We start from the raw sequence: 21,440 nt of genomic DNA on the forward strand, positions 1-21,440 counted from the left end.
CCTTGTTTTGGACTCTAACTTGCATGATTTGAATCAAACTAACCCGGACTGATGGTGTTTTCAGCAGAACTGCCATGATGTTGTTTTATGTGTAGAAAACAAAAGTTCTCCGAATATCCTGAAAATCCATAGAGCGACTTTTTGGAAAATATAAAAAATATTGGCGAAAGAATCAAGAACAGGGGGCCCACACCCTGTCCACGAGACAGGGGGGCGCGCCCCCTATCTCATGGTCCCCCTGGACCTCCACCGACCTCAACTCCAACTCCATATATTCACGTTCGGGGAGAAAAAAATAAGGGAGAAAGTTTCATCGCGTTTTCCAACACGGAGCCGCCGCCAAGCCCTAATCTCTCTCGGGAGGGCTGATCTGGAGTCCGCTCGGGGCTCTGGAGAGGGGGATTCGTCGCCGTTGTCATCATCAACCATCCTCCATCAACAATTTCATGATGCTCACCGCCGTGCGTGAGTAATTTCATCGTAGGCTTGCTGGACGGTGATGGGTTGGATGAGATTTACCAAGTAATCAAGTTAGTTTTGTTAGGGTTTGATCCCTAGTATCCACTATGTTCTGAGATTGATGTTGCTATGACTTTGCTATGCTTAATGCTTGTCACTAGGGCCCAAGTGCCATGATTTCAGATCTGAACCTATTCTGTTTTCATGAATATATGTGTGTTCTTGATCCTATCTTGCAAGTCTATATTCACCTATTATGTGTTATGATCCGACAACCCCGAAGTGACAATAATCAGGATACTTCTCGGTGATGACCATAATTTCAGGAGTTCATGTATTCACTATGTGCTAATGCTTTGTTCCGGTTCTCTACTAAAAGGAGGCTTTAATATCCCTTAGCTTCCGCTAGGACCCCGCTGCCACGGGAGGGTAGGACAAAAGATGTCATGCAAGTTCTTTTCCATAAGCATGCATGACTACTTATGGAATACATGCCTACATTACATTGATGACGGTTGGGATGCCTTGGCCGGACTACGGTCAGGACGGTTGGGATGCGGACGACGAAGAAATTCAAAGCCCACCCACCACCCACTTAGTAGCCATTGTCGACGATCTAACCGACATGCTAGACTTCGACTCCGAAGACATCGATGGTATGGACGACGATGCCGGAGATGACCAAGAACCAGCGCCTACTGGGCACTGGAAAGCCACGTCATCATATGACATATACATGGTGGATATCCCAAAGGATGGGAATGGCGAAGGAACAGCGGAGGATGACCCCTCCAAGAAACAGCCCAAGCGCCGGCGTCAGCAGCGCCGCTCTAAATCCCGCCACAGCAAGAATGGAGATTCCGGCACCGGAGATAATAACACCCCAGACAATGCCGAAGACAACCCCTCCAGCAAGGTTCAGCGCAGGAGGACAGAGACACCATCCCTCATGAGAAGGCAGCATACAAAGAAGTAGAGGATTACACGCCTCCCTCCGGAGACGAGGCAAGCCTCAATGATGACGAATTCGTCGTGCCTGAGGATCCCATCGAACAAGAGCGTTTTAAACACAGGCTTATGGCCACGACAAACAGCCTCAAGAAAAAGCGGCAGCAGCTTAGAGCTGATCAAGATCTGCTAGCCGACAGATGGACTGAAGTCCTTGCGGCCGAAGAGCATGAGCTCGACCGCCCCTCCAAAAGCTACCCTAAACGCAAGCTTCTCCCCCGATTAGAGGAGGAGGCATATGAACCTGCATCACCATAGGACAATACGGCTGACCGACCACCCCGTGGCCGCGACAGAGAGGCCTCTAGGTCCTCCACCAGAACCTTATCCCGGCATCACTCGAAAAGCACAAGGCCACAGGGGAATGCTACGGACTTGCGAGATATATTGGAGGATAAGGCAAGACAATCAATATCGATCTATGGATCGCGTGGGTGCCCCATGATACGCGACGACAACCGTCACGCCGGACACAGTAAGTCCGGCCGGGCAGAACAAAATATACAAAGCTCTTTTGAACTCCGTCGTGATATCGCCCAATACAGAGGAGCCGCACACCCACTATGCTTCACAGATGAAGTAATGGATCATCAAATCCCCGAAGGGTTTAAACCCGTGAACATTGAATCTTATGATGGCACAACAGTCCCCGCGGTTTGGATCGAGGACTATCTCCTTCATATCCACATGGCCCGCGGTGATGATCTCCACGCCATCAAATATCTCCCACTCAAGCTTAAAGGACCAGCCCGACATTAGCTTAACAGCTTGCCAGCAGAGTCAATTGGGAGTTGGGAAGACCTGGAAGCCGCATTCCTCGATAACTTCCAAGGCACGTACGTGCGACCACCAGACCCTGACGACCTAAGCCATATAATTCAGCAGCCAGACGAATCGGCCAGACAATTCTGGACACGGTTCTTAACCAAGAAAAATAAAATCATAGATTGCCCGGATGCGGAGGCCCTCGCGGCTTTCAAACATAACATCCGCGATGAGTGGCTTGCCCGGCGCCTGGGACAGGAAAAGCCGAAATCCATGGCAGCCCTCACATCACTCATGACCCACTTCTGCGCGGGCGAGGACAGCTGGCTAGCACGCAACAACAACCTCAGTAAAAATTTTGGCAGTCCGGATATCAAGGACCGCAATGGCAGGCCACATCGCAACAAAAACAAATGCCGCATTAACGGCGACAATAGTGAGGATACAGCAGTCAATGCCGGATTCAGAGGCTCTAAACCCGGTCAACGGAAAAAGCGATTCAAAAGAACTACTCCGGGTCCTTCCAATTTGGACCAAATACCTGACCGCTCGTGCCAGATACACGGCACCCCCGAAAAGCCAGCTAACCACACCAACAAGGACTGTTGGGTATTCAAGCAGGCAGGCAAGCTAATTGCTGAAAACAACGACAAGGGGCTGCATAGCGATGATGAGGAAGAGACCCGACCACCGAACAATAGAGGACAGAAGGGTTTCCCCCCACAAGTGCGGACGGTGAACATGATATACGCGACCCACATACCCAAAAGGGAGCGGAAGCGTGCACTCAGGGATGTATACGCGATGGAGCCAGTTGCCCCGAAGTTCAATCCATGGTCCTCCTGCCCAATCACTTTTGACCGAAGGGACCACCCCACCAGCATCCGCCACGGCGGATTTGCCGCATTGGTTTTAGATCCAATCGTTGATGAATTTCACCTCACCAGAGTCCTGATGGACGGCGGTAGCAGCCTGAACCTGCTTTATCAGGATACAGTGCTCAAAATGGGCATAGACCCCTCAAGGATTAAACCTACAAAGACGACCTTTAAAGGCGTCATACCAGGTGTAGAGGCCAATTGTACAGGCTCAGTTACACTGGAAGTGGTATTCGGATCCCCGGATAACTTCCGAAGCGAAGAGTTAATCTTCGACATAGTTCCGTTCCGCAGCGGCTATCATGCTCTGCTCGGACGCACCGGGTTTGCAAAATTCAACGTGGTACCGCAGTACGCATACCTTAAGCTCAAGATGCCAGGCCCTCGAGGAGTCATCACGGTCAACGGAAACACGGAACGCTCTCCCCGAACGGAGGAACATACAGCGGCTCTCGCGGCAGAAGTACAGTGCAGCCTCTTAAGGCAATTCTCGAGTCCGGCCGTCAAGCGACCGGACACGGCTAAACGCGCCCGGAGTAACCTACAACAAGACCACCGGGCACGTTCCGAGCACATGTAGCAATGCAGCCCCAACCCCAGCCCCTACAAAATTTCAAGACGGGTCCTCCGCGTACATCATTACGCTTTGAAGATACCATGGGCATAGGGGGAGGGGCACGACCACGATAGGCCTAGAATGTGTCTTAACCACACCAGGGGCTCTCAAGTGTGTTGTTCTTTTTTCTTTTCTTTTTTCTTTACCCACAGGACCCCGTTCATCAAAGGCCCTGTCCGGCAGTAGACCTGTCAAACTCACGATGCAACAGCCAGGGAAGGAGAAAGGCTACGATGAATATCCAGGTGGTCTCCATTACGAGCATTAAATCTGTTTTATACACCATTCCGCAGCCTACCCCTGGAGGGGGACATGTTTAATAGTCCCATCCCTTGCTTATCGCACCATTTGTATCGTTCTGCATTCACAGCAGTATTTCTTGAATAAACAATGCACCTTTTTGCTTACAATTGCATTCCTTTCTTATACATACGTTCATTTATGACATGTTGCATCCGTACACTTTGGTACGGCTAAATACACTAGGGGCTTATGTTTCCCGCATCATGGTGCGATAAGTCCGAACACTTTCACAAGTGCGGCACCCCGAACTTATAGCATTATATGCATCGGCTCCGAATCATGTCTTGGGTCAATAGTTGGGTTTGCCCGACTCCCATGTTTTGGTACCTTATGTTCCGTTGTATCGGCTAAGGTAGCACTGGGAGAACCACTGCGATTGCGCCCCAGTTGAGTTGGGCGAGCGCCTCAGTGGAGAAAGCTAAAACTGACCGTCATGATGAGGCGAGAGCCGGTCGCTGTTCGAGAGGTTTTTTCGAGTCCCTAAAGACTTATGCCGCTTAGAGCGAGGAACCGGCTTTGTCCGGCCAAGGCGTGGATAGCGCCCCAAATTCGGCCTTCCGAACACTAGGGGCTTCGCCGAAATTTAAAATTATAGAATTCTATGGCTAAGTGAGAGTGTTCAAGCATTATAAGTCCGGTTGCCTTGTTCGTTGTGTTGAGCACCTCCCTAGATGGACCCAAAAATGGGAACAAGAGCGCTCAAATTTATCCCGAACACCCCAGCACTCGTGGCATGGGGGCCGAAGCCGACGACTTGCCATCTCTCAGATTTGATAAACGGCCGCACAGAAGGTAATATTTTAAATTAACAAGCGTTGCTTAGCGCATATGAACAAATTTTTCAGCGCACAGGATAACAAAATGCAAGTCTACTCAAATATTACATCTTTGGGGCACTCACCCGCAATAGTGCGGGCACCCTTCAGAACAGTCTTATAATACATCTTGGGAGTACGATACTCCTTGCCCAGCGGTGGCGTGTCCGTCACGAGCTTCTCAGCATCCATCTTGCCCCAGTGCACCTTTGCGCGGGCAAGGGCCCGACGGGCACCTTCAATACAGGCGGAGTGCTTGATCACTTCAACCCATGGACACGCATCCACCAGCCGCCGCACCAGGCCGAAGTAGCTCCCAGGCACGGCCTCCTTAGGCCACAACTGAACTATGAGGCCCCTCATGGCCTGTTCGGCCACCTTGTGGACCTCGACCAGCTGCTTCAGCTGGTCGCTAAGGGGCACCGGATGTCCGGCCTCAGCATACTGAGACCAGAAGACCTTCTCCGTCGAGCTCCCCTCCTCGGCCTGGTAGAAAGCGGCAGCATCGGACACGCTTCGAGGAAGATCTGTGAAGGCTCCTGGAGAGCTCCGAATTCGGGTAAGTAATAGGCAATTCACACTCACATGCTTACTTTGCATGAAAAATGCCTTACCCGCTTCTATTTTCTTCAACGCCTCGATTTCTTGGAGGGCCTTGTAGGCTTCGGCCTTAGCGGCTTTGGCACTCTCAAGAGCCGATGCAAGCTCAGACTCTCGAGTCTTCGAGTCACACTCCAAGCTCTCATGTTTTTCCACGAGATCCTGGAGCTCTTGCTGTACCTCCGCCACCCACGCCTCCTGCTTCTCTCGCTCGGTGCGCTCCGCGGCCGCATTACGTTTGGCCGCGGACACCGCCTCCTTCAGGGTCGCCACCTCGGTCGTGGCACCTGCAATACCCATGTTATCCTTGTCAATTTTCTTGCAACCAAATCCTTTTCTGTAAGGTACAATCTTAATACAGTGTTATTCACCTTCCTTGTCCTCGAGCTGCTTCTTGGCACGGCCGAGCTCGTTCTCGGACCGCTCGAGGCTTTGCTTCAAATTATTGACCTACGCAGTTAGTGCGGCAGAGGTCAGCAACACAGCCTGCAACCCCATATTGACATATTTCATGACTCCTGCATATATCTTTTTAGATCCTCAGTCCGACTTTTCTTTCCGAATACCGAATCGAGCATCAAGGGCTACTGTCTATGTGGTACTATTCTACATATATCAAAATTCTTACCTCAAAGCCTATTAGAAGGCTACTGCAGGCTTCGGTCAGCCCGCTCTTGGCGAGCTGAACTTTCTGAATCACCGCACTCATGAAGGTGATGTGTTCCTCTTCGATGGAGGCACCGTTGAGCGCCTCCAGCAAGCTATCCGGCGCCTCCAGTTGGACAGAGGCCGCTGGCGTCGCGGTCTTGCCCTTCTTACGAAGGAGCCACCCATCAGACTCCGGAGCCACTTCAGGTTCCGGTGTGGAGTCCGGCGCAAAGTACGGGAGGTTGCCCTGCGGCACCTCCGGGGCCTGCCCCTCCTGGCGGGTCCCTTCCCGGGATCCCACCTCGGCATCTTCCGCATCACGGGGGGTGGATGCGGTCGGCAGGGAATCCATATGCGATGCACCCATGGACCCGCTCGACGAAGCAGGAAAATCATCCTTGGGCGGACTGCAGGGTTGTATGCGGCATTAGAAAGACACTATGTGGTGAAAAGAAAAACCATGAAGTTATTCGGTAGTTCGGATACTTACGATCTCGCTAGGGGCTTGGACCTTGGAGGCCAATCCTCGTCGTCATCACTAGCGTTGGCGGAGCAGTCTGGGGGAACAGTCTTTCCCTTCTTGGACCCTTCGGCCTCCCTCGTTGGGGAAGCCTTCCTTTTCTTCCCTCCCCCCGGTGGGGGAGAGGCCTTCTTCTTCTCCTCCTCACCTTTGTGGGAGGAGTCTGCCTCGGAGTCATTGTCCGATGACACATGAAAACGGGAACTCTTCCAAGTGCCCGTGGCCTTCTTCTTGGCCTTCTTCTCCGGCACCACGTGGGGTGCCGGAGCCAGCAACCCCGTTAAGCGGGCGTCCGCTGGGTCCTCTGGCAATGGGGCCGGACAGATAGTCTGTTCAACCTTCTTCAGCCAGTCCTGTCAAAAGAGAGGGAGTTTAGATCCCGCATAGAGTCAAACTATGGAAAACAAGTGTCCCGTAAAGGGCAAATTCGCTTACCTCGCTAGCCGGACGCTGCGAGCTGAATCCACGATCTTCGGTAGCGGATGCGGGGGACCTTTAAACAGCACCCTCCAGACATCTTCGTACGTAGTGTCGAAGAGCCCGCTCAAAGTCTCGTGCTGCACCGAATCGAACTCCCACATACTGAAGCCCCGTCGTTGGCACGGGAGAATCCGGCGGATAAGCATGACCTGGACTATGTTGACAAGCTTGAGCTTCTTGTTCACTAGCTTTTTGATGCAGGCTTGGAGTCCGGTCAGCTCCTCCGAATCACCCCATGTCCGGCCGCTCTCTTTCCAGGAGGTGAGCCGTATGGGGATGCCAGATCTGAATTCGGGGGCCGCTGCCCATTCAGGGTCACGCAGCTCGGTGATATAGAACCACCCCGATTGCCACCCCTTAATGGTTTCCATGAAAGTGCCCTCAAGCCAAGTAACGTTGGGCATCTTTCCCACCATGGCGCCTCCACACTCCGCTTGGCTGCCCTTTACCACCTTCGGCTTGATACTGAAGGTCTTGAGCCACAAGCCGAAGTGGGGCTGGATGCAGAGGAAAGCCTCACACACGATGATAAACGCCAAGATAGTGAGGATAAAATTCGGGGCCAGATCATGGAAATCCAGGACGTAGTAGAACATGAGCCCCCGGACAAAGGGATGGAGTGGGAAGCCCAGTCCGCGGAGGAAATGGGGAACAAATACTACCCTCTCGTGGGGCCTGGGGGTGGGGATGAGCTCTCCCTCATCGGGGAGCCAGTGCGCGATGTCGCTGGACAGATATCCAGCGCTGCGCAGCTTCTGGATGTGCCCCTCCGTAACGGCGGAGGCCATCCACTTGCCTCCCACTCCGGACATAGTTGGAGAAGGTTGAGGTGAGATGTGCGGACTTGGGCACTGGAGCTCGAGTTCGCAGAGATGGATAAGCCAAGGAGGAAGAAGGTGCAAGTAAAAGGGTTGGATCCTTATCCGCTTATATGGGCGGACGGGAACATGCGTCCCCACCGGCCTGATAAAACTCGCTTATCTCCCAAGCGCCGCAATCAATGGCGCGGTTGGGTTACCCACGTCCGTATTGATGGGAATCCCGGAATAAGGGGAACACGATCTCTTCTTCGACAAGACGTGCCAAGGAAACCACTTCGCTAAACACGCTGAGGTGGTACAATAAAAACGATTCGAGTAAAGGCTTGGTGGTGGTGTGACGTCACGCCACGAAATACGTCAGCAGATTGAACTTGTGTAAATATTATTCTCTCTACGGTGGTATGTGGAATTTATTTTGCAGAGCCGGACACTATCCTGGTGTTCACAATCTTCTATAAATTATTCGGAGAACGAACCCGCCTTGCAATGCTGAAGACAACATGCGCGCCGGACTCGTCGTCATTGAAGCCTAGTTCAGGGGTTACTGAGTGTAACGCCCCGGTTTCAATGCGCCAGGTGTCTGCCAGTTATTCGCCATCGTTGCCATGTCATTTTCTTGCGTGTTGCATTTTATCATGTCATCATGTGCATTTCATTTTTCATACGTGTTCGTCTCATGCATCCGAGCCTTTTCCCCGTTGTCCGTTTTGCGATCCGGCACTCCTATGCCCTCCGGCGTCCCCTTTTTGTCTCTCGTTGTGTGCGGGTGTTAAACGTTCTCGGAATGGAGCGAGTCTTGCCAAGTGGCCTTGGTATAGCACCGGTAGACCGCCTATCAAGTTTCGTGCCATTTGGAGGTCGTTTGATACTCCAACGGTTAACCACGTAGCCCGAAGCCTCCTTCTCCTTGCAGCCCAACCCCCCCTCCAAAGTGGCCCAAAACCGATCTAACTCCCCTCCATGCTCTCGGTGTTCGTCACGATCGCGTGGCCGAAAACCGCTCCTCATTTGGACTCTCCTAGCTCCCTCTACCTATAAATATGCCCTCTCCCCCGAAATTCGCGGATGTTTCCTACCCTAACCCTAAAAATTCCCCTCCGCGCCGCCGGACATGTCCGCCGACGGCCGGACATGTCCGTTCCGTCCAGCCGCCGCCGCCCGAGCCAACCGGAGGCCGCCACGTGGTGACCGCCGCCGCCCCGCCCGGCCTGTCCCCGGCCCCCGCGGCCCGAGCCAGCTCCCCCGCGCCACCGCGCCGGATCTCCGCTGCCGTTCGCCGCCCGCTCGGCTCCCGCGGCCGCTGCCGCCGCCGCCGCGAGCGCCGCGCCTGCCTCTCCGCCTCCCGCGCCGCCCCCGGACGCCGCCGCGGCGCCCCGCCGCCCCGCTCGCCGTCTCCTCTCGCCGGAGCTACGGTCGCCGCCGCCGCCGGCCCGCGCCGTCCCCGGAGCTCCTCTGCCCCGCGCCCCTCTCCGGCTTCCTCCTCGCCGTCCCACCTCGCCGGAGCTCTCTTCGGCCGGATCCACTCGGGGTGGATCAGATCCACCAGTCCCTCCTACCAAACGACGTCCCCATCCGGGATCCCTCCGTCCCGGAACGCCTCCGTCCCGGGTTGACTTTTCCCGGAGGTAAAAATGCCTAAGTCCCCGGATCTGTGTAATTTTCATGCCATGTTCATCGTGTCGTATCTCTGCATCCGTAGCTCCGTTTCGTGCGTGTAATATGCCAAATTGTTCGTCTCAACAATTAAATCATTTCATTCCATTGCATCATATTCATTTGAGGTCATCTAGATGCCTGAATCATCGTTGTAAGAGTGCTTCATAATGTTTTCTGCTGTCTGTTAACAGAACGAGCTCTTTTGTCATTTTTGCCATGATTGATGTGTGCATCCTATGAGGTTGATGTCTACATGTGTTTTGATCTATGCTATGTCTTATTTACATAGGTGCTTACCATGTATTTTTGTGATCAATGTGGTGACTAGCACAAGCATGCAAACTAGGCATCGTGATGTTGCTGTTTTAGTCCCTGTTCTGATGTTATTTTGATGCCATGTAAACATGATGCTATAGTGAGATCGATGCATATTTTGAGATACTTCAGTAAGGGTGTTTTGAACATATGGTTATTGTCTATCCATCCCTGCCCTTTGTTGCAATTATGGAGTAGTCTAGCATGTCATTTTCGTGCTCTACTTTTGCTTCAAAATGTTTCCTGGCAGATTGTTTACGTGTTGTTCAATTTGGCCAAGCTTGTTGTAGTTGATCCTTGCATGCTATAGACTTGTTCTTAACTTGGTTTGTTTCACAAACATGTCTTCTTGATGATTCTATGCTTATATTGTCATGCAATGACTTGTGGTGAGTGATTCAAGCTTGTTAAGTAGGGTTCATGATGTTGCTGTTTTGCTAGGCTGAATTTGTTATTTCGCGATATTATATAAACATGTTGCCACTAATCATTCTATGCATAATCTGGAGATGTTCTATAAACATGTTTTGATCTACATGTCATCCTCTATCCATCCATGCCCCTCGTTGCATTTATAGCTTGCTGTAGATTGTTCATATCTTGCTCCAAAGTTCCTTCATAATGTTGCTGTCAGCCTGTTAACATTAAGTTCAGTTGTTTCCATGTGTTTTCCTAGTGATCCATGCATCCTATGAACTTTCTATTGCCATTCTTAGCTTCACAAACATGTCTTCTTACTGTTGGGTGCCTTGCCATGCCATGTATTGCTCTGTAGTGAGTTGCACAAGCTCATCTACATGCCTTCATAATTATGTTCCTGCCATGTATGAATCTGTATTATAACTTGCTATGTTTACGTGGGTGCTATCATATTTTCTAATCCTTTTTGGCTTATGGTCAGTAAGGGACTTTTGATCTATGAAATTAGTAGATTCATGTCATGCCTTTGTTTGCCATGTTAAGTTCCTGCAAAGTCTGAAATTGTTATAACTTGCAATCTTACCATGTGTGTTTGAGCATGTTCTAGTGATTTATGGAGATAGCTCAGTGTTCATGTTTTGTTATGCTTTACCTGTACATCATGCCCATGCCTTTGGTTTTCTTGTTGAGGTCCTGTAGAATGTTGTTTTGATGCTTGCAATATGCCTAGTTGCTGTTTTGGACAACTTGTCCTTTAAACTTGTTTCATGTGTGTGTGTTGAACCGTTGCTCCGTTTTGAGTGTGCTCTATATGAAACTTACTTGATTTTGCATGTAGTTTCATATTATCATGTTGCATCCTTGTTTTGAGATGTTTGCTTGATGTTTGGGTGCATTTTGCATCAATGCCATGTTTAATTTGTTTTGCTCATATCTTCTAGGCCGTAGCTACGAATTAAATGAACTTTATATGTAACTTGACTAGAATCTCGTGTAGATCATCTTGGTTCATCTTAACTTGTTGTTTCACAACTTGAACATAAGATTATTCAGATCTGGACCAACTTCGAAATTTGCATGAGGACTTACCGGAATTGTTATAGGTTGTTCGCGGCCTCATTTAAACTTGCCTTGATGTGTTGTTCTTGTTTGCATCATCTCTTGCCATGAGTAGCCTCATCTAGTTTTGTCATGCATCATGCTTGTTGTGCATCATGCCTTGTTCATGTGTGGTGTGTTTACTATGTTGTGTGTTTCTTTTCGATAGTTTCCTGTTTCGTTGCGATCGTGAGGATTCGTTCGTCTACGCTTGGTTCGTCTTCGTGGCTTCATCTTCTTCATGGACTCGTTCTTCTTCCTTGCGGGATTTCAGGCAAGATGACCGCTACCCTGGATCTCACTACTATCATTGCTATGCTAGTTGTTTCATTCTTTTGCTATGCTGCGCTACCTATCACCTGTTTTTCAAGCCATCCCAAATTGCCATGAACCCCTAACCGTTGTTTGGCTATGTTACCGCTTTGCTCAGCCCCTCTTATAGTGTTGCTAGTTGCAGGTGAAGTTGAAGATTTCTCCATGGCGGACAGGATTTTGGTTGGGATATCACAATATCTCTTATATTATTAATGCATTTATATACTTGGTAAAGGGTAGAAGACTCGGCCTTTTGCCTAGTGTTTTGTTCCACTCTTGCCGCCCTAGTTTCCGTCATACCGGTGTTATGTTCCTGGACTTTGCGTTCCTTACGCGGTCGGGTGATTTATGGGACCTCCTCGACAGTTCGCTTTGAATAAAACTCCTCTAGCAAGGCCCAACCTTGGTTTTACCATTTGCCTCACCACCACCTACTTTTCCCTTGGGAGTCGCTCTCTCGAGGGTCATCTTTATTATAGCCCCCCCGGGCCAGTGCTTGTCTAAGTGTTGGTCCAAACTAGAGCACCGTGCGGGGCCATCCCTTGGCAACTTGGGTTACGTCGGTTCCTGTACGCTTTGCTTATCCGGTGTTGCCCTGAGAACGAGATATGTGCAGCTCCTATCAGGATTGTCGGCGCATCGGCCGGCTTTGCTGGTCTTGTTTTACCATTGTCGAAATGTCTTGTAAACGGGATTCCGAGTCTGATCGGGTCTTCCTGGGAGAAGGTCTATTCCTTCGTTGATCACGAGAGCTTGTCATGGGCTAAGTTGGGACACCCCTGTAGGGTATAATCTTTCGAAAGCCGTGCCTGCGGTTATTGGCAGATGGGAATTTGTTAATGTCCGGTTCTAGACAACTTGACACCAGATCCGAATTAAAACGCATCAACCGCGTGTGTAGCCGTGATGGTCTCTTCTCGGTGGAGTCTAGGAAGTGAACACGGTTTCTGGGTTATGTTTGACGTAAGTAGGAGTTCAGGATCACTTCTTGATCATTGCTAGTTCATGACCGTTCCTTTTGCTCTCTTCTCGCTCCTATTTGCGTATGTTAGCCACCATATATGCTTAGTCGCTGCTGCAGCCTCACCACTTTACCCCTTCCTTTCCCTTTAAGCTTTGCTAGTCTTGATACCCATGGTAATGGGATTGCTGAGTCCTCGTGGCTCACAGATTACTACAACAACAGTTGCAGGTGCAGGTTGTGCGACTGATCATGACGCGAGAGCGATGCTTGCTTGCGTTGAGTTCTTCTTCTGCTTCTTCTTCGATCAGGGGATAGGTTCCAGGTCGGCAGCCTGGGCTAGCAGGGTGGATGTCATTTGAGTTTCTATTTGTGATTCATCCGTAGTCGGATGAAGCTCTGATGTATTGTGATGTTGTATTGTGTGGCATTGTATGCCTCTTGTATGTATCCCCTTCTATTATGTAATGTTGATGTAATGATATCCACCTTGCAAAAGCGTTTCAATATGCGAGTCTATCCTTGGTGGGACCTTCGAGTTCCTTTTGGATAGGGTCGCATATTGGGCGTGACAAATTGGTATCAGAGCCTCGACCGACCCTAGGAGCCCCCTTGATTGATCGTGTAGTTTGGTCGTTGTTGAGTCTAGAAGAAAACTGTTTTCGGAGTCTAGTTATATCGGAGAGTAGGAATTCTTTTTACTCCTCATCCCCTTCATCGCTCTGGTAAGGAATCTTGACGTAGGTGTCTTGAATTACTCCTCTTCCCCTTCAAAAAATTTTCTTTAGGATCACGCAGTTGGTTTTCTGAACGTTGTTCCCCAGCTCTTTTCATCCGGTACATTTCTCGTCAAGTTGACTCGAGTCTCTTCATCCTTGAGTTCAATCCTCAGTTGTTGTTTTTTCACCCGCACTCCCTGTTCTTATTCTCGGAACCAGAGTCCGTAATCGAGTATCCATCCTACTCGTGTGAAGCCTTTGCTTTCTTTCCTCAATGATTTCAACCGGTGTTTTCTCTTCAAGATATTCGTCGATTTCCCCTTCCAAGATGATTTTGTTTTCCCACCCTCCCACCCTTTCTCTTCCCGAAGTCTGACTCTCTCTCGACAATCTATTTCATTCGTGTGGAGCCTCTTTAGTCTTTTGTCAATTATTTCAACCGGTGAATTCTCGTTTTGTTCGACATTCTTCATCTCTTTTACGGTGGACTCAATTCAAGTTTTTCGGGTTGATTATATTCTTTCCCTCAGCTCAAGTGTTTTCCCTGCTCGTTCGCCTCTCGCCAGTTAATCATTCCGGAGTTCGTAAGACATCTCAGGAGATTCGTCTGTGTTCCAATTAATTCGAGGTTGTCACCTCATCCAAATATTTCAAGTGTTCCGGTGCATCATCAATCTTTCCAACAATCCTTTTGAACGGTGTTATCTCTTCAGTGGCCCTAACCCACAGGTCTGTTTCCAGGATCTTACCCGACTCTTCTAATTCCCCCGGAGTTATTCCTAAATTCTTTTCAAGTGTGACGTAAGAATGGATGCCATCAGTCACATGCTTTTTTTCCAAGATCGATTTCAAATCATTTCATTGTTGGCTCAACCTCTTCGTTTTTCATTCTCCCGGAGTATCCCAGTAATTTTGGTGGTTTTTTCTCGTCGTCTTTTGAAGATCGAAGAAGAGTTTTTCCTCTCAATCTTGTCTGTTCTCTCGAAGTTTCGTGGTTCTAGCTTCATGTTATCCTCTTGAATCATTTCAGATTGTCAGATATTCTTTCTTACCTATTCGGAGTATGTCAGAAGTTGTTTTTCCCGTTTCTTTTCACCGGAGGTCATCATTTCAGCTACCATTACCCAATTATCCCGGTGCTTCGTTCAAGTATTCTTTAATCATCACATGATCTCTTTGTACTCTTGCATTTTAATTCCCTCAAGTATCTTCGTGCTTCTCTAATTCTTCCCGGTGATTAAGTCTCTTTCATCAGTCATTTTCGAATTCTAACGGTGGTTCGTTCAAGATTCTTTTTCCTTGTTTATAATATTAATTCATTCGTTCTTTCCAATCCTACCGGTGGTTCTTGAAGACCTTCTCAAGTTTCGACATGTCACTGCTCAATTCTTTTTCAACAAGAATAAGTAATATGCAAAAATCCATTGTTTGTCATCAATTTAATTCGATGAAGGATAAGCATACAATAAATCTTATTCTTATTTCATCCAAGTGATTAATCACTTCCTTCGGAGTTTGTTCTTGATGAATAAATTCTAGTTCCAAGTGTTTTCATCTTTTCTTTTCCGGAGTTCAAATTTCCTCAGCCATTTCGTCGGAACCTCCATCTAAATCATCGCAAGGCTCATCTTATTCTTTCTTCCTTCATTTTATCTCGTCATCCTTTTGTTACCGGAGTTCTTCACGGTGGATCTTCATGATTTAATTCATTCTTCAAGAGTCTTGTTGGTGGAGTTCAAGTATCTTTCTTCTCATCTCGAAGTGCAAATAATTCTTCATTTTCTTCTGAAGTGAAGTTTTGCATTTCTTCGTTCTTCTCAGATATTCAAATTCATTCAACCCTTCCTTCTAAGTTCTTTTTATTAAATTCTTTCAATTAATCCGGAGGTATTGCATTGTTCATCTCGTCAAGTGTCATCCCATCTTGCAAAGTTCGTGTTCTATTCCTCCATGTTTTAGCCGGAGGGCTGCCTAAATTCTTTTAGTCTTAGTCGTTTCTTATCTCGTTCTAACCGGAGTTGTTTCATAATCTATCGTGTTTTCAGTGAGCTTTCGATTCTCGTCATTCTCGTCGTTCCTCTCTTCTTCTCGAGTGCTCTCGATTCTTTGCTTCTTCTCTTGCATTCTTGTTTCACCTCATCCCTTTTCCCTTCCGTCTTGGTCCTAAGATCTCGGGACGAGATCTCTTGTTAGTGGAGGAGTGTTGTAACGCCCTGGTTTCGATGCGCCAAGTGTCTGCCAGTTATTCGCCGTTGTTGCCATGTCATTTGCTTGCGTGTTGCATTTTATCATGTCATCATGTGCATTTCATTTTGCATGCGTGTTCGTCTCATGCATCTGAGCCTTTTCCCCGTTGTCCGTTTTGCGATCCGGCACTCCTATGCCCTCTGGCGTCCCCCTTTTGTCTCTCGTTGTGTGCGGGTGTTAAACGTTCTCGGAATGGACCGAGTCTTGCCAAGTGGCCTTGGTATAGCACCGGTAGACCGCTTGCCAAGTTTCTTGCCATTTCGAGGTCGTTTGATACTCCAACGGTTAACCGCGTAGCCCGAAGCCTCCTTCGCCTTGTAGCCCAACACCCCCTCCAATGTGGCCCAAAACCCATCTAACTCCCCTCCATGCTCTCGGTCGTTCGATCACGATCGCGTGGCCGAAAACCGCTCCTCATTTGGACTCTCCTAGCTCCCTCTACCTATAAATATGCCCTCTGCCCCGAAATTCACGGATGTTTCCTACCCTAACCCTAAAAATTCCCCTCCACGCCGCCGGACATGTCCGCCGACGGCCGGACATGTCCGTTCCGTCCAGCCGCCGCCACCCGAGCCAACCGGAGGCCGCCACGTGGCGACCGCCGCCGCCACGCGTCGCCGGCCCGTCCCCAGCCCCCGCGGCCCGAGCCGGCTCCCCCGCGCCGCCGCGCCGGATCTCCGTCGCCGTTCGCCGCCTGATCGGCTCCCGCGGCCGCCGCCGCCGCCGCCGCGAGCCCCGCGCCGGCCCCTCTGCCTCCCGGGCCGGCCCCGGCCGCCGCCGCGGCGCCCCGCTCGCCGTCTCCTCTCGCCGGAGCTCCGGTCGCCGCCGCCGTCGTCCCGCGCCGTCCCCGGAGCTCCTCTGCCCCGCGCCCCTCTCCGGCTTCCTCCTCGCCGGAGGAGCTCGCCGGAGCTCTATCTGGCCAGATCCACTCGGGGTGGATTAGATCCACCAGTGCCTCCTACCAAACGCCGTCCCCGTCCCGGATCCCTCCGTCCTGGAACGCCTCCGTCCCGGGTTGACTTTTCCCGGAGGTAAAAATGCCTGTCCCCGGATCTGTGTAATTTTCATGCCATGTTCGTCGTGTCGTATCTCTGCACCCGTAGCTCCGTTTCGTGCGTGTAATATGCCAAGTTGTTCTTCTCAACGAGTAAATCATTTCATTCCATTGCATCATATTCATTTGAGGTCATCTAGATGCCTGAATCATCGTTGTAAGAGTGCTTCATAATGTTTTCTGCTGTCTGTTAACAGAACGAGCTCTTTTGTCATTTTTGCCAAGATTGATGTGTGCATCCTATGAGGTTGATGTCTACATGTGTTTCGATCTATGCTATGTATTCTTTACATAGGTGCTTACCATGTATTTTTGTGATCAATGTGGTAACTAGCACAAGCATGCAAACTAGGCATCGTGATGTTGCTATTTTACTCCCTGTTCTGCTGTTATTTTGATGCCATGTAAACATGATGCTACAGAGAGATCCATGCATATTTTGAGATACTTCAGTAAGGGTGTTTTGAACATATGGTTATTTTCTATCCATCCCTGCCCTTTTTTGCAATTATGGAGTAGTCTAGCATGTCATTTGCGTGCTCTACTTTTGCTTCAAAATGTTTTCTGGCAGATTGTTTACGTGCTATTCAATTTGGCCAAGCTTGTTGTAGTTGATCCTTGCATGCTATAGACTTGTTCTTGACTTGGTTTGTTTCACAAACATGTCTTGTTGATGATGCTATGCTTATATTGTCATGCAATGACTTGTGGTGAGTGATTCAAGCTTGTTAAGTAGGGTTCATGATGTTACTGTTTTGCTAGGCTGAATCTGTTATTTCGTGATGCTATATAAACATGTTGCCACTAATCATTCTATGCATAATCTGGAGATGTTCTATAAACATGTTTTGATCTACATGTCATCCTCTATCCATCCATGCCCCTGGTTGCATTTATAGCTTGCTGTAGATTGTTCATATCTTGCTCCAAAGTTGCTTCATAATGTTGCTGTCAGCCTGTTAACATTAAGTTCAGTTGTTTCCATGTGTTTTCCTAGTGATCCATGCATCCTATGAACTTGGTATTGCCATGCTTAGCTTCAAAAACATGTCTTCTTACTGTTGGGTTCCTTTCCATGCCATGTATTGCTCTGTAGTGAGTTGCACAAGCTCATCTACATGCCTTCATAATTATGTTCCTGCCATGTATGAATCTGTATTATAACTTGCTATGTTTACGTGGGTGCCATCATATTTTCTAATCCTTTTTGGCTTATGGTCAGTAAGGGACTTTTGATCTATGAAATTAGTAGATTCATGCCATGCCTTTGTTTGCCATGTTAAGTTCTTGTAACATGTTGTTTGATAGCTCTAAACATTGCATCGTGATGTTATTTTCTGCAAAGTCTGAAATTGTTATAACTTGCAATCTTACCATGTGTGTTTGAGCATGTTCTAGTGATTTATGGAGATAGCTCAGTGTTCATGTTTTGTTATGCTTTACCTGTAAATCATTCCCATGCCTTTGGTTTTCTTGTTGAGGTCGTGTAGCATGTTGTTTTGATGCTTGCAATATGCCTAGTTGCTGTTTTGGACAGCTTGTCCTTTAAACTTGTTTCATGTGTGTGTGTTGAACCGTTGCTCCGTTTTGAGTGTGCTCTATATGAAACTTGCTTGATTTTGCATGTAGTTTCATATTATCATGTTGCATCCTTGTTTTGAGGTGTTTGCTTGATGTTTGGGTGCATTTTGCATCAATGCCATGTTTAATTTGTTTTGCTCATATCTTCTAGGCCGTAGCTCCGAATTAAATGAACTTTATATGTAACTTGACTAGAATCTCGTGTAGATCATCTTGGTTCATCTTAACTTGCTGTTTAACAAATTGAACATAAGATTATTCAGATCTGGACCAACTTCGAAATTTGCATACGAGGACTTACCGGAATTGTTATAGGTTGTTCCCGGCCTCATTTAAACTTGCCTTGATGTGTTGTTCTTGTTTGCATCATCTCTTGCCATGAGTAGCCTCATCTAGTTTTGTCATGCATCATGCTTGTTGTGCATCATGCCTTGTTCATGTGTGGTGTGTTTACTATGTTGTGTGTTTCTTTTCGATAGTTTCCTGTTTCGTTGCGATCGTGAGGATTCGTTCATCTACGCTTGGTTCGTCTTCGTGGCTTCATCTTCTTCATGGACTCGTTCTTCTTCCTTGCGGGATTTCAGGAAAGATGACCACTACCCTGGATCTCACTACAATCATTGCTATGCTAGTTGTTTCGTTCTATCGCTATGCTGCACTACCTATCACCTGTTTTTCAAGCTATCCCAAATTGCCATGAACCCCTAACCTTTGACACCATTCCTATGCAAACTGTTGTTTGGCTATGTTACCGCTTTGCTCAGCCCCTCTTATAGCGTTGCTAGTTGCAGGTGAAGTTGAAGATTTCTCCATGGCGGACAGGATTTTGGTTGGGATATCACAATATCTCTTATATTATTAATGCATCTATATACTTGGTAAAGGGTGGAAGACTCGGCCTTTTGCCTAGTGTTTAGTTCCACTCTTGCCGCCCTAGTTTCCGTCATACCGGTGTTATGTTCCCGGATTTTGCGTTCCTTACGCGGTCGGGTGATTTATGGGACCCCCTCGACAGTTCGCTTTGAATAAAACTCCTCCAGCAAGGCCCAACCTTGGTTTTACCATTTGCCTCACCACCAACTACTTTTCCCTTGGGAGTCGCTCTCTCGAGGGTCATCTTTATTATAGCCCCCCTGGGCCAGTGCTTGTCTAAGTGTTGGTCCAAACTAGAGCACCGTGCGGGGCCATCCCTTAGCAACTTGGGTTACGTCGGTTCCTGTACGCTTTGCTTAGCCGGTGTTGCCCTGAGAACGAGATATGTGCAGCTCCTATCGGGATTGTCGGCGCATCGGGCGGCTTTGCTGGTCTTGTTTTACCATTGTCGAAATGTCTTGTAAACCGGGATTCCCAGTCTGATCGGGTCTTCCTGGGAGAAGGTCTATTCCTTCGTTGATCGCGAGAGCTTGTCATGGGCTAAGTATGGACACCCCTGCAGGGTATAATCTTTCGAAAGCCGTGCCTGCGGTTATTGGCAGATGGGAATTTGTTAATGTCCGGTTGTAGACAACTTGACACCAGATCCGAATTAAAATGCATCAACCACGTGTGTAGCCGTGATGGTCTCTTCTCGGTGGAGTCCGGGAAGTGAACATGGTTTTTGGGTTATGTTTGACGTAAGTAGGAGTTCAGGATCACTTCTTGATCATTGCTAGTTCACAACCGTTCCTTTTGCTCTCTTCTTGATCCTATTTGCGTATGTTAGCCACCATATATGCTTAGTCGTTGCTGCAGCCTCACCACTTTACCCCTTCCTTTTCCTTTAAGCTTTGCTAGTCTTGATACCCATGGTATTGGGATTGCTGAGTCCTCGTGGCTCACAGATTACTACAACAACAGTTGCAGGTGCAGGTTGTGCGACTGATCATGACGCGAGAGCGATGCTTGCTTGCGTTGAGTTCTTCTTCTGCTTCTTCTTCGATCAGGGGATAGGTTCCAGGTCGGCAGCCTGGGCTAGCAGGGTGGATGTTTTTTGAGTTTATGTTTGTGATTCATCCGTAGTCGGATGAAGCTCTGATGTATTGTGATGTTGTATTTGTGTGGCATTGTATGCCTCTTGTATGTATCCCCTTCTATTATGTAATGTTGATGTAATGATATCCACCTTGCAAAAGCGTTTCAATATGCAGGTCTATCCTTGGTGGGACCTTCGAGTTCCTTTTGGATAGGGTCGCATATTGGGCGTGACACTGAGGGAGTCCTGGACTAGGGGGTGTCCGGATAGCCGAACTATCATCATCGGCCGGACTCCAAGACTATGAAGATACAAGATTGAAGACTTCGTCCCGTGTCCGAATGGGACTTTCCTTGGCGTGGAAGGCAAGCTTGGCGATACGGATATGTAGATCTCCTACCATTGTAACCGACTCTGTGTAACCCTAGCCCTCTCCGGTGTCTATATAAACCGGATGGCTTTAGTCCGTAGGACGAACAACAATCATACCATAGGCTAGCTTCTAGGGTTTAGCCTCCTTGATCTCGTGGTAGATCTACTCTTGTAATACCCACATCATCAATATCAATCAAGCAGGACATAGGGTTTTACCTCCATCAAGAGGGCCCGAACCTGGGTAAAACATCGTGTCCCTTGTCTCCTGTTACCATCCGCCTAGACGCATAGTTCAGGACCCCCTACCTGAGATCCACCGGTTTTGACACCGACAGTGGTCCTTTGAGCTGAAGGCCAGATCGGCCTTGGGCGCCGACCGACCTGAGGGAGCCCCCTGCCGCGTGGAAGCGGCGCCGACCTGGCGGACGAATGGCTTGACGTGGCGGCCCGAGGGCGGCACCTGCGAGCCACCCAGGAGGGCCGCGACGACCAGAGCGGATGGTGTGCCGCTCATCGCAGGGCGAATCGCGGCCTCGGTGGAGAGCGGGTCGGCGGAAGGAGAAGCTCCGGTGCACCCCTACCTGGCGCGCCAAATGTTGGATTTCGGGTTCCGGCAGACCCTCTAGATTCGAACACTAGGGTGCGCGCGGGGATTTAGCCCTCTACCTACCTGCTCCTCACCGCCTCGCTATGAACTAAGCAATCAAGGGAACAACACAAGAGACACAGGGTTTATACTGGTTCAGGCCACCATTGTGGTGTAATACCCTACTCCGGTGTGTGGTGTGGTGGATTGCCTCTTGGGCTGATGATGAACAGTACAAGGAAGAACAAC

Source organism: Triticum aestivum, chromosome 4B, assembly GCF_018294505.1.
Source record: "Triticum aestivum cultivar Chinese Spring chromosome 4B, IWGSC CS RefSeq v2.1, whole genome shotgun sequence".
In the NCBI taxonomy this organism is placed as follows: domain Eukaryota; kingdom Viridiplantae; phylum Streptophyta; class Magnoliopsida; order Poales; family Poaceae; genus Triticum; species Triticum aestivum.